This window comes from Capricornis sumatraensis, chromosome X (assembly GCF_032405125.1).
Source record: "Capricornis sumatraensis isolate serow.1 chromosome X, serow.2, whole genome shotgun sequence".
Lineage (NCBI taxonomy): Eukaryota > Metazoa > Chordata > Mammalia > Artiodactyla > Bovidae > Capricornis > Capricornis sumatraensis.
The window spans coordinates 75,534,236-75,548,843 of NC_091092.1; the positions used below are offsets into that span (position 1 = coordinate 75,534,236).

The following is a 14,608-nucleotide window of genomic DNA, read 5'->3' on the forward strand; positions in this document are numbered from 1 at the left end:
GTCTTTTCCAATGAGTCAACTCTTCTCATGAGGTGGCCAAAGTACTGGAGTTTCAGCTTTAGCATCATTCCTTCTAAAGAAATCCCAGGGTTGATCTCCTTCAGAATGGACTGGTTGGGTCTCCTTGCAGTCCAAGGGACTCTCAAGAGTCTTCTCCAACACCACATTTCAAAAGCATCAATTCTTCGGTGCTCAGCCTTCTTCACAGTCCAACTCTCACATCCATACATGACTACTGGAAAAACCATAGCCTTGACTAGACGGACCTTAGTCGGCAAAGTAATATCTCTGCTTTTGAATACACTGTCTAGGTTGGTCATAACTTTCCTTCCAAGGAGTAAGCGTCTTTTAATTTCATGGCTGCAATCACCATCTGCAGTGATTTTGGAGCCCCCCAAAATAAAGTCTGACACTGTTTCCACTGTTTCCCCATCTATTTGCCATGAAGTGATGGGACCGGATGCCATGATCTTCGTTTTCCGAATGTTGACCTTTAAGCCAACTTTTTCGCTCTCCTCTTTCACTTTCATCAAGAGGCTTTTTAGCTCCTCTTCACTTTCTGCCATAAGGGTGGTGTCATCTGCATATCTGAGGTGATTGATATTTCTCCTGGCAATCTTGATTCCAGCTTGTGTTTCTTCCAGTCCAGCGTTTCTCATGATGTACTCTGCATAGAAGTTAAATAAGCAGGGTGACAATATACAGCCTTGACACACTCCTTTTCCTATTTGGAACCAGTCTGTTGTTCCATGTCCAGTTCTAACTGTTGCTTCCTGACCTGCATACAGATTTCTCAATAGGCAGGTTAGGTGGTCTGGTATTCCCATCTCTCAGAATTTTCCACAGTTCATTGTGATCCACACAGTCAAAGGCTTTGGCATAGTCAATAAAGCAGAAATAGATGTTTTTCTGGAACTCTCTTGCTTTTTCCATGATCCAGCGGATGTTGACAATTTGATCTCTGGTTCCTCTGCCTTTTCTAAAACCAGCTTGAACATCAGGAAGTTCACGGTTCATGTCTCTATTATTCCCCTGCAAATAGGTTCATCAGTACCATTTTTCTAGATTCCATATATATGCATTAATATATGACATTTGTTTTTCTCTTTCTGACATACTTCACTCTGTATGACAGGCTCTAGGTTCATCCACATCACTATAACTGACTCAATTTCATCCCTTTTTTATTACTGGGTAATATTCCATTGTATATATGTACCACCACTTCTTTATCCATTCATCTGTTGATGGATGTCTAGGTTGCTACTTGGAACCAGTAAATCTCCCAGTCTTTGCTAAAGGGCTCTTTGTGTATGTTGGGGGCATGTCTTCAACACTTAAGCAGGTAGTTGACATCTTTACTTTAGCTTTCACTCCCTGCTTGTATAGAGGCTCAAGGTCAGCCAGATGTGAGAGCTGAGACCTTCTCAGGTATTTCCTGAGCATGCACATAGCCCTGGGCATGATCACAGCTCTATACATGAACATGGCCGTTGAGATTCCCAGGAATATGTCAGAGTTGTTCAAACCCCCATAGATATTTCCCCAGAGTTTCCTTTTAAGCTTTTTCATTAGCCTATTGTTTGCCCCATCTGTTATCCACTGCCTTAGACAACTACGATGTTAAACAACTGCCACAGATTGTTTTCAACAAATGCCCCTGGGGAAAAGGACATTTGTACTGGGAGAGATCTCAGCAAGCTTAAATAAAAATGAGGCTTGTGAGTGGGATATTCCAGGGAACCAATAAGTCAAATAATGGTAATTATCTGAAAATGGGGCTTTGAAAAAGCTCCAATCCCATTCTACACTCTCCTGTGACTGCTGGTTTTCACTGTAATTGTGGGCTCTTAGTTTTTAAGACTAGTTTGGAGTTGGGGGTGGGGAGGGGAATAGGGAAAATTTAAAAACTACCAAATCTCAGTCTTACTGAGATACAGCCATTTTTCCTGAATAAATGTTTGGTGGATTTTCATTTCTACCTCTTTTTTTAAAAAATTGAAGTATAGTTGATTTACAATGTTATGTTAGTTTCAGGTATACAGCACAGTGATATATACATATATAACTATTTTTCAGATTCTTTTCCCTTATAGGTTATTACAAAATGTTAAGTCTGGTTCCCTGTCCTTGTTCCTTATCTATTTTATATATAGTACTATATATATGTTAATCCCAACCTCCTAATTTATCCCTTCCCCTTTTCCCCTTTGGTAGCCAGAAGATTGCTTTCTATGCCTGTGTGTCTATTTCTGTTTTGTAAATAAGTTCATTTGTATCTTTTTCTTAGGTTCCACATATAAGCAATATCATATTTGTCTCCCTTTGCTGTCCACCTGAAACTATCACAACACTGTTAATCAGCTATACTCCAACACAAAATGAAAAATGTAATAAAAAAGATATTTGTCTTTCTAATGTGTGGCTTTCTTCACTTAGTATGATAATCTCTAGATCATCCATGTTACTGCAGATGATCTTATTTCATTCTTTTTTATGGCTGAGTAATATTCCATTATATATATGTGTGTGTTTGTGTGTGTATATATATATATATATACACCACATTTTTGCCTGTTCGTCTATTGATGAACGTTTAGTTTGCTTCCATGTTTTGGCTATTGTAAACAGTGCTGCAGTGAACATTGGGGTGCATGTTTATTTTCAAATTATAGTTTTCTCTGGATATATACCCAGGAGTGGGATTTAAGGATCGCATGGTAACTCTATTTTTAGTTTTTTAAATAACACTTCCTGGATTGCTGCAAACCTATGGTTAATTTTCCAAGTTCCAAAAATCTTAATTAATAACAGTATTTGCCAGTGATCTCATTGGTTGGATGAAGGAAGGGATTTTTCTGAGATTTTATCATTCCTGCTGATGTCACTCTGAATTCCTCAATATATGACTTTTCTGTTGTTGATGGAGAAGTGAATAGTCCTTTTAAATAATTTCAAGTTTATAGAAATTTTGCAAAAAATAATACAAGGAATACCTGTATACCCTTTATCTAGATTCAGTTATTGTTAATATTTTGCCTCACTTTTTTTTTATCACTTTTTCTCATGTATGTGCATAATCTTTTTCCATTTTAAAATAGCTTGCATACATCATGTCTCCTTAACCTAGCTACTTTAGTGTATGTTTCCAAAGAATAAAAAATTTCTCTTAAATAATCACATTCCAGTAAACTTAACATTGAGATAATACTTCATCTTCTGTATTTCTTTTTTGTCAATTGACCCAATAATATCCATTACTTTTTTTGCTAATTCAGGATCCATTCTAGGTTCATTTGCTACATTCAGTTTTGATATCTCTTTTGTCTCTTAAATGGATCCCCCTATTTGCTTGCAAGTTCATAAGAAAGAAGAGCCATAGTAATTTTTCTAGGAATAATGTTTCAAAAGATTGACTTAAATGGTAGCCTAGAAAACTCTCTATTTCTTCATTCTGAAACCTCCCACCCCAGATCCAAAAAAGTCATCAGGTTAGCAAAAAGAGAGATATGTAGCCCTCAGGATTCAGGTATATTTGGAGAATCTTCCTAGTCAATGGCATTCTTCTGTTTCTCTCTTTTAGTTTAATATCTCAAACCTATCTCCTTCCTCTTCTGACTGCTATCCCTTTGGTACTAAACACATGACAGATACCATTTGCTCAGGTTTAATTTGTCACAGCATACCTGAGTGAGGAGCTTCACAAAATAGCTGGGGACCACAGTGAGCTTTCCTTCTAAGAGATATTAATTAAATTTTGTATAAAGGAGCCCAGGTGCACTAGCAAAGATCTTTTCTTTCCAAGCCAAAATGTAGCAGACATTTCCCAAAGAGACCTCATCTATCTACTTCTTTGTGAAAATCAATTAGTGTTATGAATGTCTGATAACTTTCCTAAAACAAAAATCTGTCTTGATGGCAAAGTCTATGAGAGAGATCTTTCTACTTTCATTCCTTTGGCCTTCAGTTATCTTCTTGAATATTCCACTCCCCAAATATTAATTTGAAGTGGTTATTTTCTAGCACATCAGACCATTTGCCAGTGTTGTAACCTAGCCCTCCCAGTGTTTTTTGCACCCTTCATTGTCTTACCTGCCTCCCCCCAGTATGCACACACATTTATGGCCTGAAGTTTATGACTGCCTTGGGTATGGAGTCTTCCATAATCTACTTACCTCTGGTACCATAACCTACCTGTCCCTTTGTAAATTATCTTAACCAGTAAAAATCTGGTTATAATTGGTCCATTTTTTATTTGTGTAAAAATGCCTTTTAAAACTAATTTTAATCCTTATCTAATTTTAGTTTATTCAATATAAATTTGCTATCTAACAGAATTCTGTAGCTTTTTTTCTGTAGCTTTAACTTAGTGTTTTTCAGCACTATATCCATTGTACTTTTGAGATCTAACAGATTAGGTCTTTCAGTTTGAAGCCTTTCAGTTTTATAACACTTCTAAATGGTTAAATGTCACATATCCTGCTTTTGGATGAATTGTTCTTCATTTGTTATGTTCTTGCCTTTTTCTGCCTCTTCCCCTCCCCCCAGATCCATACTATTCTATTCACCTGTGAACTACTCATCTTTCACCTCTGACAAATGAAATCTTTACCATTCTTATCCTCATTAACCAAATTATACATGCTGAGAAGATAGAGACCTTGTTTTGTTTCTTTTGAAATCTTACATGGCACTAAGCAATGGTGCCTTGATACTTACTGTAGGTGCTAAATGATACATGCCTAGATATTACCTGAATTGTATTGAAAAACTGAACTATACTTCCATGAAGCTTTCCTTGGTAATGTGAACAATGATGTCCTTGTTTGTCTAAATGTCTATTTCCCTTTTACCTCTCAAGGTACTATATCACAAGCTGTTTTGAACTATATGTATACATGTATATACTTGAATTATTTTCCTGAAACCTTAAATCCATAAGGTTAAAAGTCATCTGGAATGAGTCTTCATTAAAGTTATAAAACTTTTATAGCAAATATATATAAATGAAATGGACAGTACCTTTTTAATTAGTTCACATGCCTATAGATCAGTATTAATTATTGCCAGAGTATGACAGGCTTAGCATCAGTTTTCTTTCTTTCTTTCTTTCTTTTTTACACAGAAAAAGAAACTTTTATTATCTTGAATGCTGGTGCGTAACCAAAAAACAAACTTAATTAGAGGAGGAGACAGAGAGAAGCTTCAGATACTGAGGTGGATTTCTGGGCAGATTAAAAAGTTTTAAGTGTTGTTCATAGTGTCTTTTTTTAGATGTAGGGCTTTTCTTTTACTGGACAATTTTCACTTAACAGTTTTTACATTATGAAGTTCAACCAGAGTCTTTTGCCTGTAAAGTTAAATGAAAAAAAGAGCAAGTGAAACAGAAAATTCTCTAGTATATACTGATGTTTGAAATAGTTTGTGTTCTTTATACTTTCATGTACATTTTACTGTCTAAATTTGAAACTTTATTAACGGTGTCTTAAGTTTTGACTTTTAAAAATGTTCAAGGCAATGATTTTTCTTGAATTAAAGATTACAGTAACTTTAAAAATGATCAAGATACATGTACAAACAAAATCTCAGTTGTACTTGGAAACACATTTCAAGATATAGCACACATGACACACTTCTTTTGGGACTTTATTATTCTTTGGGATACTGAAGAATACTCGGTAGATTTATTTTACACTAAAAATTTACCCTTTGATAACCACAGCTTGGATAGATCACAAAGTTGAATCTTTGAAGTTTTCTCAATATTCTTTCAGTCCAAATAACTCAAAGACATCATGTCCTAAGGTGGACAAATCAGTTACTTTTCCCCATATAATTAATATATGATATATTAATATATTAATTATGATATAATTAATATCAGTGGGCTTCTTGTACTGGAAGTCTGTCTTGGTCATAACATTCTTGCAAAGCTATTCCTTACAGTGAAACATGAAAGATATTTCCCCCAATGCAAAGAAATTAATCTGAATAAACAACAACGTCAAAGCCATAAGTGTCTCAGGACATTCTTCAAAACAGGATTCAACCGTACTAAGATACTTTTCTTTAACAATTTTCTTCCTTTTTCTTAACTGTGCAGTCACTACCTTATTCTACTCTGCCAAAAAAAAAAGATCGAGTTTTTCATTGTCACGGAACTACTTGGAATGAACCCAAAAGACAGTGGAATGCTGGGTCTCTCCTCAAGCAGCGTCCTCCTTTCTTAACAGCATTTAACTATTCTCTGTCAATAATCTCACTACAACCGAGTTCTTTGGTCAGACGATTGACAACCATAAGTGAAATAAGCTCTTTGATAAAACCCAATTGATCAAACGGGATCTTCTTATTATGCATCTGAAACCTGCCATCCAGAGCTGCTTCTCTGGCTCTGGAGGTTCTCAGAAATATCTTGTTGGCTTCTTCAAGGGCCGCTGATACTGTAGCCTGCACCACTGAGCGGCTTCTCTTCCTGATAGTCATTGCTCTGGAAATCAGTGCCTGTGATCTCGCCTGGCTGCTCCCCAGGGCTGGGCCAGCTAGCTAGGCCTCAGGGCCGCATTGGCTGGGCCGCCTCCTCCTGCATTGGGCCTTCCTCCAACGGGGCCCCGGCGTGGGAGGGGTTCCGGGATAGCTTCCAGCTCCCTCTGCTTACCTCCATATGTGGAAGGTCGCTCTCGCCAGGCACCACATCCATCTGCAGGTCGTTGCTCTCCTCATAGAGCTCAAACAGCTCATTCATTTCAGACATAGTGCAAGCAGCTCAACCTCCCTGTAAGGCGTTTGTTTTCCACCTCTTTATGTTTTTTTTAGGTATAAATGCTCATAATCTTGCTTTTGTAATGGAATGGGAATGGAAATTTTGTTTATCATTGTTACCCAATTCTTTGATCTCCTTTCAAGTTATTTGCCACAAATTACAATGGTCTATTATCAAAAATTATTTTAATGATTTATAAGCTGAACATTCTCCTTTAATTTTGCTCAAAGAATTAGATGCTATCTGCCTTGTAAAACTATGTTTTGCCCAGTTAATAGAATAATTGACTTTTTTAGCATCTACACCAATATTTGAAATTATTCCTTTATTTAGTGCCTTGGAGATTTTCATACCATGGGACTTTGTGCACAGGTAAGAAGTATGTATTTCTTTAGTAAAGATGGGGAAGGGCCCATAGTTAGAGACCTTTTTTTTTTGGATTCTCAGGCAGTTCAAATTTATGAAAGAATACAGATGGATGTTTAAGATCTTCCAGTGGATTCCCTTGAAACTATCATTGCTTCCTTATTCACTGAAAAATCTTCATGATACAGGCTACAGTTTTAAGACCACTGCTCTAAAGGATTTAGCACATTCCTGTGTTTTCTGAATATTCAAAAAAAAACAAAGTAAATGAGTGGCAACACTAATTAGAACTGTGGAATGGAAGTATTAGTACTAGTGAGTCATAATCATCAAGGTGGGTCGAAGGTACCCCACCTTAACCCCAAGTGGATGAAAGTATCTGCTGCTGCTGCTGCTGCTGCTGCTAAGTCGCTTCAGTCGTGTCCGACTCTGTGCGACCCCATGGATGGCAGCCTACTAGGCACCTCCGTCCATGGGATTTTCCAGGGAAGAGTACTGGAGTAGGTTGCCATTGCCTTCTCCAGGATGAAAGTATCATTTGTTTTTAAAGATATCTCCAGATCAAAGATGCCTTGCCTTCTTCCTGCTTTCCATACTTATGCCTAGCATCTTTTATTCTCAGGATAATATCTCATTGAAAGTCTATAGTTTTATAGGCTTATCTTTATTGTTTTGAAATGGTGACACTCCTAGTTGTACTATCTTTATAGGCAGATATAACTGAAAAAGATACAATTTGTGCCCATTTGTATATTCAACTAGTATCTCTATTGTCTTGGTAAGCATATTAACAACCACTACTATTTTTTACATATTCAGTTTTTCTAACAAAATCTTCCGTATTAGTTTTTTTAGCTATTTTGAAAATTTTATGAGATGTTAGTGTCTTTATTTTTTAATTATTGATCATTATAGTGAGTTAAATGGTAGCCCTCAAGAAGATAATTTATTAATACCCTTAATCCCCAGAATCTGTTAAAGTTACCTTATTTGAAAAAAGAGAGTCTTTGTAGATGCAATTAAGGATCTCAAAATGAGGCAATCACCCTGGATTATCTGGGTGGGCCCTAAATGCCATCATATGTGTCCTTACAAGAAAGAAGCAAGGGAAGATAGCACAAGCACACAGAAGAAAAGAGACACGTGGAGAAGTTAATGTCAAGATGGAGCAGAGAAAGATGCAATCATAAGCCAAAGAATGGCATCAGCCACCAGAATCTGCAAGGAATGGACTCTCCCCTGGAGCCTCCAAAGGAGAGTGTGCCCTGGTGACAACTTGATTTTACACTTCTTGAACTGTGAGGGGATGAATTGCTGTTGTTTTATGTCACTCCTTTTGTGGTAATTTGTTATAGCAGCTACATTAAACTAGTACAATTATTAATGTGGTTCAAGTCCATGGTACTTTGAGGAAATGGGACCAATATTAAACATCTGACTTCTTTGTCTGCTGACTTGGATTTGGTTTGTTTATCATGCGGGAGTAGGTCATTTGTATTAATTACATTCCCAACCAGTAGTTTCCCTAAAGGTAATTATCAATTTTTAAATAAATAATGACACTTTTTTTAACCACTGGAGAAAAATAAGACATAGAGAATAATCCTAACCTTTGAATGTTTTTCAGAAGGGAAGGCTTCTGTCTATGGGAATGCAGAATAACATTGGTAAATAAGCAGTCCAGACTTGACATTAGCTGTTATCAGCGACTAAAGGCAAAGAAATAATTCAGCCTTAGAACTAGGCAGTTCAGGTAGAGGAATGGGGAAGTGTTAGTTAAGCCTCTAACTGAGTTGCCTGACCATTCAGTTCACTAAAGAGGCATTTAATGCATAGGATGAATATATATGCTCAGCAAGTGTCTTATACAAAATATGTACTCTAATTTTAATTTTATATTGTGTTATTACTATCATTATTGTTACTATTTAACTCATAACCTTCAGTTCACATGGATGTCTTTTAAGATCTATGAAGAAGGTGTTAACATACTGTGCACACTGCCACCTTGAAAAGTGTCCTTGCCAAGAAGCACTTGTAATTGAGGTCAAGAGACAAGATATATGGGCTGTGATTATACAGTAATCAAGGGGCTTCCTTGGTAATCCAGTGGTTAAGAATCTGCCTTGTGGAGTAGAAGGACATGCACTCATCTTCTCCTGCAAGAGCACCAAAATCACAACTAGCTGTGAAACAACCATCAACAGGAGGATGCAGGAACCCACCAAAAAAGGATAGCCCATGTCCAAAAACAAAGAAGAATCTGCAACAAGATGGTTGGAGATGTGAAAACATGATAAAATCAAATCCCATACCTACCAAGTGAGCGACCCACAATCTGGAGAACAATAATACCAAAGAAGTTGATTCTGGGCCTCACATCAGGCTTCCCAGCCTGAGGGTCTGGCAAGGGGACTGGGAATCCCCAGAGAATCTGACTTTGCAAGCCAGTGGGATTTAATTTCAGAACTTCCACAGGACTGGGGGAAACAGAGATTCCACTCTAGGAGGGCACAAACAAAACCTTGTGTGCACCAATATGTAGGAGAAAGGAGCAGTGACCCCACAGGAGACTGAAAGAGACATACCTGCTAGTTTTGGAGAGTCACCTGTGGAGGTGTGGGTTGGCAGTGGCTCCCCACAGGGATGGAGGCCCTGGAAGCAGCAGTCCTGGAAGGGGCCCCTAGCGTAAGTCCCCTTGGAGGTCAGCATTAACCCTACTATAGAACCGAAATGGAGTAGCCATCATGGTCAACAAAAGAGTCTGAAACGCAGTACTTAGATGCAATCTCAAAAACGACAGAATGATCTCTGTTTGTCTCCAAGGCAAACCATTCAATATCACAGTTATCCAAGTCTATGCCCCAACCAGCAACGCTGAAGTTGAACGGTTTTATGAAGACCTACAAGACCTTTTAGAACACCCAAAAAAGATGTCCTTTTCATTATAGGGGACTGAAATGCAAAAGTAGGAAGTCAATCAACACCTGGAGTAACAGGCAAATTTGGCCTTGGAATGTGGAATGAAGCAGGGCAAAGACTAATAGAGTTTTGCCAAGAAAATGCACTGGTCATAGCAAACACCCTCTTCCAACAACACAAGAGAAGACTCTACATATGGACATCACCAGATGGTCAACACCGAAATCAGATTGATTCTATTCTTTGCAGCCAAAGATGGAGAAGCTCTATACAGTCAACAAAAACAAGACCAGGAGCTGACTGTGGCTCAGATCATGAACTCCTTATTACCAAATTCAGACTTAAATTGAAGAAAGTAGGGAAAACCGCTAGACCATTCAGGTATGACCTAAATCAAATCCCTTGTGATTATACAGTGGAAGTGAGAAATAGATTTAAGGGCCTAGATCTGATAGATAGAGTGCCTAATGAACTATGAACGGAGGTTCATGACATTGTACAGGAGACAGAGATCAAGACCATCCCCATGGAAAAGAAATGCAAAAAAGCAAAATGGCTGTCTGGGGAGGCCTTACAAATAGCTGTGAAAAGAAGAGAGGCAAAAATCAAAGGAGAAAAGGAAAGATATAAGCATCTGAATGCAGAGTTCCAAAGAATAGCAAGAAGAGATAAGAAAGCCTTCTTTAGTGATCAATGCAAAGAAATAGAGGAAAACAACAGAATGGGAAAGACTAGAGATCTCTTCAAGAAAATTAGAGATACCAAGGGAACATTTCATGCAAAGATGGGCTCGATAAAGGACAGAAATGGTATGGACCTAACAGAAGCAGAAGATATTAAGAAGAGGTGGCAAGAATACACAGAAGAACTGTACAAAAAAGATCTTCACGACCCAGATAATCATGATGATGTGATCACTAATCTAGAGCCAGACATCTTGGAAAGTGAAGTCAGGTGGGCCTTGGAAAGCATCACTATGAACAAAGCTAGTGGAGGTGATTGAATTCCAGTGGAGCTGTTTCAAATCCTGAAAGATGATGCTGTGAAAGTGCTGCACTCAATATGCCAGCAAATTTGGAAAATTCAGCAGTGGCCACAGGACTGGAAAAGGTCAGTTTTCATTCCAATCCCAAAGAAAGGCAATGCCAAAGAATGCTCAAACTACCACACAATGGCACTCATCTCACATGCTTGTAAAGTAATGCTCAAAATTCTCCAAACCAGGCTTCAGCAATACGGGAACTGTGAACTCCCTGATGTTCAAGCTGGTTTTAGAAAAAGCAGAGGAACCAGAGATCAAATTGCCAACATCTGCTGGATCATGGAAAAAGCAAGAGAGTTCCAGAAAAACATCTATTTCTGCTTTATTGACTATGCCAAAGCCTTTGACTGGGTGGATCACAATAAACTGGAAAATTCTTCAAGAGATGGGAATACCAGACCACCTAACCTGCCTATTGAGAAATCTGTATGCAGGTCAGGAAGCAACAGTTAGAACTGGACATGAAACAACAGACTGGTTCCAAATAGGAAAAGGAGTACGTCAAGGCTGTATATTGTCACCCTGCTTATTTAACTTCTATGCAGAGTACATCATGAGAAGTGCTGGACTGGAAGAAACACAAGCTGGAATCAAGATTGCTGGGAGAACTATCAATCACCTCAGATATGCAGATGACACCACCCTTATGGCAGAAAGTGAAGAGGAGCTAAAAAGTCTCTTGATGAAAGTAAAAGAGGAGAGTGAAAAAGTTGGCTTAAAGGTCAACATTCAGAAAACGAAGATCATGGCATCCGGTCCCATCACTTCATGGCAAATAGATGGGGAAGCAGTGGAAACAGTGTCAGACTTTATTTTGGGGGGCTCCAAAATCACTGCAGATGGTGATTGCAGCCATGAATTTAGAAGACGCTTACTCCTTGGAAGAAAAGTTATGACCAACCTAGACAGCGTATTCAAAAGCAGAGATATTACTTTGCCGACTAAGGTCTGTCTAGTCAAGGCTATGGTTTTTCCTGTGGTCATGTATGGATGTGAGAGTTGGACTGTGAAGAAGGCTGAGCACCAAAGAATTGATGCTTTTGAAGTGTGGTGTTGGAGAAGACTCTTGAGAGTCCCTTGGACTGCAAGGAGACCCAACCAGTCCATTCTGAAGGAGATCAACCCTGGGATTTCTTTGGAAGGAATGATGCTAAAGCTGAAACTCCAGTACTTTGGCCACCTCATGAGAGGAGTTGACTCATTGGAAAAGACTCTGATGCTTGGAGGGATTGGGGGCAGGAGGAGAAGGGGACAACAGAGGATGAGATGGCTGGATGGCGTCACGGACTCGATGCACATGAGTCTGAGTGAACTGCTGGAGATGGTGATGAACAGGGAGGCCTGGCATGCTGTGAGACATGGGGTCACAAAGAGTTGGACTCGACTGAGTGACTGAACTGAACTGAACTGATAGAGCCTGTAGACCCCAGGGTGGGGACACTTCAGTCCAAACAACTAACAGGGAGAGAGCACAACCCCATCCATCAGCAAATAATTGGATTAAAGTTTTATTGAACATGACCCTGCCCACCGGAGCAAGACCTAGTTTTTCCCACTATCCATCCCTCCAATTAGGAAGCTTATAGAAGCCCCTTAGCCTCATGAACTAGAGAGCAGACGGAAGAAGCAAGAAGAAACATAATCCAACAGCAGCTAGAATGAAAACCACATCACACAAAGTTAATCAGAATGAAAAAGCAGAGGGTTTTGTCCCAGATGAAGGGACAAGATAAAACTCTAGAAAAACAACCAAATGAAGTGGAGATAGGCAACCTTCCAGAAAAAGAATTCATAATAATGATAGTGAAGATGATCCAAGGTCTCAGAAAAAGAATGGAGGCAAACGTTGAGAAGATGCAAGAAATGTTTGCCAAAAGACATAGAGGAACTAAAGAACAAACAGAGATGAACAAAACACTGCTGCTGCTGCTGCTGCTGCTAAGTCGCTTCAGTCATGTCTGACTCTGTGCTACCCCATAGATGGCAGCCCAACAGGCTCCACTGTCCTTGGAATTCTCCAGGCCAGAACACTGGAGTGGGTTGCCATTTCCTTCTCCAGTGCATGAAAGTGAAAAGTGAAAGTGAAGTCGCTCAGTCGTGTCCGACTCTTCGAGACCCCATGGACTGCAGCCTACCAGGCTCCTCCATTCATGGGATTTTCCAGGCAAGAGTACTGGAGTGGGTTGCCATTGCCTTCTCCAGAACAATACACTAGAAGGGATCAACAGCAGAATAATTGAGGCAGAAGAATGGACAAGTAACTGGGAAGACAGAATGGTGGAAATCACTGCCACAGAACAGAATATAGATAAAAGAATGAAAAAAATGAAGACAGCCTGAGAGACCTCTGAGACAACATTAAATGCACCAACATTCACATAATAAGGGGTCCCAGAAGGAGAAGAGAGAGAGAAAGGACCCAAGAAAATGTTTGAAGAGATAGTAACTGAAAACTTCCCTGGTGGCTCAGATGGTAAAGTGTTTGTCTACAATGCGGGAGACCTGGGTTCGATCCCTGGGTTGGGAAGATCCCCTGGAGAAGGAAATGGCAATCCACTCCAGGACTATTGCCTGGAAAATCCCATGGACAGAGGAGCCTGGCAGGCTACAGCTCATGGGGTCACAAAGAGTCGGACATGACTGAGAGACTTCACTTCCCTAACATGGGAAAGGAAATAGTCAACTAAGTTCAGGAAGTGCAGAGTCCCAGGCAGGATAAACCCAAGAAAGAACATACAGAGACACAAGTAATCAAAATGACAAAAATTAAAAACTAACATAAAATATTAAAAGCAACAAAGAAAAGTGACAAATAACATACAAGAGAACTCCCATACTGTTATCAGCTGATTTCTCAACAGAAACACTACAAGCCAGAAGGGAATGGCAGGACATATTTGAAGAGATGAAAGGGAAGAACTTACAAGCAAGAATACTATTCCCAGCAAGACTCTCATTCAGATTTGACAGAGAAATCAAAAGCTTTATAGACAAGCAAAAATTAAGAGAATTCAGCATCACCAAACCAGCTTTACAACATGTACTCAAGGAACTTCTCCAGGCAGGAAACACAAGAGAAAGGAAAGACCTACACAAAATAAACCCCAAAGAACTAAGAAAATGGTAGTAGGAACATATATGTGAATAATCGCCTTAACTGTAGATGGATTAAATGCACCAACCAAAAGACATAGACTGGTTGGATGAATAGAAGTATTTGCATGTATGCCCATCCACCTACCACATCACTCTACTTAACCCCCCAAATTGTATGTAAGTATTCTATATTGTTAGGTTAAACATATTTCCATTATTGCTTGCAATTGTAATTATCTTTTTTTCTTGGTCTGGCTATTGATATGAAAACTGATAAACACCTTTTACTATTGTGATTATGTGATTTTACATATTTTATGTGATTTTACTATTGTGATTATGTAGTTATTGATCACTATTAATTAAGTGAATACACTATATCATGATTGGTCAACAGAGGATAGTAGAATTCTATATCA

General features: G+C 38.8%; 1 pseudogene; it reads right to left on the minus strand.

Annotated features, from left to right (window-relative positions):
• Positions 1-6,240: 6,240 nt before the first annotated feature.
• On the minus strand, positions 6,241-6,754 carry LOC138070663 (EP300-interacting inhibitor of differentiation 1-like; annotated as a pseudogene).
• Between the last annotated feature and the right edge of the window lie 7,854 nt (positions 6,755-14,608).